Raw genomic sequence first — 5,079 nt, 5'->3', positions numbered from 1 at the left:
CTCAGGTGCTGGTTCATCTATCACAATAGGTAGGTGCTCTCTTTGCGAGCCATTAGTTTCATCAAACCGCACATCTACAGTTTCAACAACTTTGTGAAGAACGCTGTTGAAGACTCTGTAGGTGTGCGAGTCCTTTCCGTAACCAAGCATAAAACCTTCATGTGCTTTCGGTGCAAATTTTGAGTTGTGATGAGGATCTCTAGTCCAACATTTAGCACCGAAGACTTTGAAATAACTTACATTGGTTTTCTTATCAGTGAGGAGTTCATAGGCAGTCTTTTTGAAGAATTTGTGAAGATATACTCTGTTGATGATGTGGCACGCAGTATCAGTTGCCTCAGTCCAGAAACGACGAGGCGTTTTGTATTCATCAAGCATAGTGCGAGCCATCTCAGCAAGAGTCATGTTCTTGCGCTCCACGACGCCGTTCTGCTGAGGAGTATAAGGAGCAGATAACTCATGAGTAATACCAAGTTCATCAAGATAGTCATTGAGACCAGAATTCTTGAACTCAGTGCCATTGTCACTTCTGATGTGCTTGATCTTCACACCAAAGTTGGTTGAAGCCCTCGAGGAAAATCGTTTGAAGACTTCCTGCACTTCATGTTTGTAAGTAACAAGGTGTACCCATGTGTAGCGAGAATAATCATCAACAATAACAAAGCCATATTGAGATGCTTCATTTGAAATAGCAGAATAATGATTAGGACCAAAAAGATCCATGTGAAGCAATTCAAATGGGCAAGTGGTGGTCATGATAGTCTTCGCTGGATGCTTGGCCTCGGTCATCTTCCCAGCTTCACAGGCTCCGCATAGGTGATCCTTGAGGAATTTGACATTCTCGATGCCAATGACATGCTTCTTCTTCGCAAGCGTGTGCAAATTCCTCATGCCTACATGACCAAGTCGTCGATGCCAGAGCCAGCCTTCTGAAGCTTTTGCAAGTAAGCACACGGCTGGTTGTGGTCCTATAGAGAAATCAACAATATACAGGTCTCCTCTCCTAAAGCCTCCGAAGACTTTGGAATTGTCAGCTTCCATAACCGCAACACAACGGTACTTGCCAAAGACAACAACCATATCAAGATCACAAAGCATTGAGACAGACATAAGGTTGTATCCTAAGGACTCAACAAGCATGCCTTTGTCCATGTGTCGATCCTTTGTAATCGCAACCTTACCTAGACCCAATACCTGACTTTTTCCTTTGTCAGCAAAGATGATATGCTTCAGATGCGACGGAGATAATGGAGCATCCATCAATAGATTCTTGTCACCAGTCATGTGGTTTGTACATCCACTATCGAGGACCCACTCAGTGGCTTTGGGTTGATCATCCTGCAGATGAATTAGTGCAGCTTACAAACTCATATACTTCATTAGTGAAGAATATGACATCAATTCATCAGATCAATTTCATCAAGTAAAAGAATTAATAAAGCAATATGAGGACGTGAGAAATGAAAGTTCATTTCTTCATGATTAGCCTGCATCCTATCAGGCATACTCAGGTCTCCAGCAAATTCTTCAGACGATTACGTACGTCTGGAGACCTGACCCTACAGAAGGGATTAGTTCTTTTTCTTCACCACCCACATCTGAAGGGGTGACAAAGAGTTCATCATTCTGCGAGCTCCATATGAGAAGGATGGCATAGAAGCCAGTCCATTTCGTTTCACATAAGAGGGGTTAGAGTAAGCATAAGAGTATGCAGAGAAATTCTTCGAGGAATTATGGACATAATGATTTGAAGAATAATGCACATATCCATAATCCATAGATCTTCCCTGCGAAACAGACGGGTTAGCACGATGATGTTCATATGAGGACTTTGATCCATATGAGGAATTTGGTCCGTATGAGGACTTGAATCCATATGAAGAATTTGGTCCATATGAAGAATTTGATCTGGGGTTCCTATTCTTCATAGGTGGTGTCATGATGACATTCACCTGAAGATTTTCAAGGCATCTTTTGGGAACCCAGATTTTCTTCATAGGGGAGCCGTTCCTGCAGTTAGTGCCAACATATCTAGCAAATACTTCACCATTCTGATTTTTGAACAGTTTATAGTTGGAGTCAATTGACTCATCATCAGAATGAGGAGATTCACATGCAAATCCAGATAAGTTAGATGGATCAACTGGAGGTCCCTTTGCAGCAACCCATGTAGTTTTGGGGTACTGCTCAGGCTTCCAATATGTACCATCAGCATTGAGTTTCCTCTCAAAGGCAATACCCTATTTCCTAGGGTTCCTGTTGAGGATCTACTTTTTAAGCACATCACAAAGAGCCTGATGCCCTTTGAGGCTTTTGTACATGCCTGTCGTGTACAATTCCTTCAACCCTGCATCATTCAGTGATACTAGCAATGTCCTCAGATGAGGAATTAGTGATAGCAGAGGCATGTGAAGAATTTGAAACATTAGCAGCATTTGAACATTCAGGTGAAGAATTAGCAGATTCACGTTCAATGCACTTCAAGCATGGAGGAACAAATTCTTCCTGAGAAGCGCTGATATGTTGAGCAAGTAATGAATCGCGCTCCTTCTGAAGATCTTCATAACTCACTCTTAGCTTCTCAAGATCTTGCTTTATTTGAAGAAATTCATAAGAAAGCTTCTCATGATCAGATAAAAGAGTGTTATGTTGATCTTGAAGGGTGTCATACTTAGTATGAAGTCTCTGAAGACTTTCAGCCAAAGCTTTTGACTGATCCATTTCTTCACCCAACATATCATCGCTCTTATTTAGCATGTAGTAAACCTTTTCCAAAGCTCTTTGTTGTTTAGTGGCAAGGGAAGCAAATTTGACATAGCTGGGTCCAAATTCATCACCAGATTCATCATCACTAGACTCGGATAGGTAGCATTCAGTTACCTCAGCATCTTTTGCCATAAGGCATGATGCAGAAGATGATGATTCTGGTTCGAATGTCATCACTTTGAGAGATTCCTTGAAGTCCTCAAACCAAGGATCATGACAGGTTCGATGACCTTCATAGACCTCAGAGAGACGGTCCCAGACGAGCTTCGCATGATCGAGATGCATGATATTCCTGAACTGATTTTGTGATAGACTGGAGCAGATGACATCCTTCGCCATGAGGTTGAGAAGAGTGTACTTGCGAATGTCATCAGCTTCCGCCATCTTGCACAGATCGGTCAGACCAATCTCAGTGACGGTCCACAACTCGCTGTTCATCGCCATGAGGCGTTTCTTCATCATGGCCTTCCACTTGGGATACTCATGACCGTCAAAGATGGGGCATGTCACTTTTGTCATACCTGCGGTCGACATAACTAAAACTCCAGGCGGTTAAACCAAAGTCGAACAGAACAAGGGAGTACCTTGCTCTGATACCAATTGAAAGTGCGTTATTTTGACTAGAGGGGGGTGAATAGGCGATTTTTATGAAATTCTTCACTGAGGAATTTGTCGGTGAGGAAATTCCTTAGCGAAGAACTACTAGCAGCGGAATAAGTACTCAAAAGTAAACATAACAGAATACAAGCATAGTCATCATGATGAAATGAAGACAGGCACAGAGTATAGGAAGCATAATCATAGGATAACACAGGATGAAGACAAACAGACAAAAGAAATTGAACTAAGGAAATTGAGAAAGTCTTCAGTCAAAGTCTTCAAACACAGATATGAACAAACACACAACACAGTTATGAGGAAATGGAAGAGTTGAGGGAATAGAACCAGTAAGCTTGGTGAAGACGATGATTTGGTAGACCAGTTCCAACTGCTGTCTCAGTTGTACGTCTGGTTGGAGCGGCTGAGTATTTAAACTAGAGGACACACAGTCCCGGACACCCAGTCCTGAACACGCAGCTCAGGACGCCCAGTCCTCACCGTATTCTCCTTGAACTAAGGTCACACAGACCTCGTCCAATCACTCATGGTAAGTCTTCAGGCGACTTCCAAACCTTCACAAACTTGGTCACTCGGCGATCCACAATTCCTCTTGGATGCTCTAGACCATGACGCCTAACCGTCTGGAAGAAGCACAATCTTCAAAGGTAACATGCGTCGGATCCACGCAGGATCAATCTCTTCAGTGATGCTCAATCACTTGGGTTTGTAGGTGTTTGGGTTTTGGTTTTTCCTCACTTGATGATTTTCGCTCAAAGTCCTCAGAAGATGGGTTGCTCTCAAATGACAAGTGTCAGTTTCTCTCGGAGCAGCCAACCAGCTAGTGGTTGTAGGGGGCGGCTATTTATAGCCTAGGGAGCAGCCCGACATGATAAGACATAAATGCCCTTCAATGATATGACCGTTAGGTGGATACATATTTTGGAACAGCTAGCGCATAGCACAGCAACGGTCAGAATTTTGAGTAGCAAAATCCTCAGGGCTATCATGTTCCTCACTGTGTAGGCAATCCGCACTGGCGAATTCCTAACTCCTCAGTCAGGACAAATTCCTCAGAGACCAGAAGAACTTCGTCTCTGTCACTGAAGAAATTGACTGAACTGTATGAGATTTCCAATGGCTTCACTCGAAGGGATTGGTAGGTGTAGGATTTTGAGTTGAGCATCACATAGAAATTTTTCCTTAGTATTTCCTCGCCCCCCTTTAACAGTAGGGTGTTTCCTATGACTCAAGAAAGAGAAAAAACAAAACTATGAAAACGAAAGTCTTCAAGCTTCATATTCCTCGCATGAATATCAAGTCTTCACGGACACACCAATTTCTTCACTTTCAAAGTCTTCATGAAAGTCTTTAGAAATATCAAAATCTTCAGTCGAAGATATTTATTTTTAGGGGTCGACTTTTCCTGTAAATATCAAACTCCTCATAGACTTATAGACCTGTGTACACTCACAAACGCATTAGTCCCTTAACCTATAAGTCTTCAATACACCAAAATCACTAAGGGGCACTAGATGCACTTACAGTAATCATGTGAATTTGATATGTGTTCGACATTTTGATAATACTAGTACAAATGCCCGTGCGTTGCAACGGGCAAAAATATAATAAATAAACATGACATTGCGCAACACTTCTTACATCCAAATTTGGCAAACGTCAGAAATAAAGTTACATTGAGCATAGCATTTTGGA

This window comes from Triticum urartu, chromosome 7 (assembly GCF_003073215.2).
Source record: "Triticum urartu cultivar G1812 chromosome 7, Tu2.1, whole genome shotgun sequence".
In the NCBI taxonomy this organism is placed as follows: domain Eukaryota; kingdom Viridiplantae; phylum Streptophyta; class Magnoliopsida; order Poales; family Poaceae; genus Triticum; species Triticum urartu.
This window is presented reverse-complemented; position numbering follows the sequence as displayed.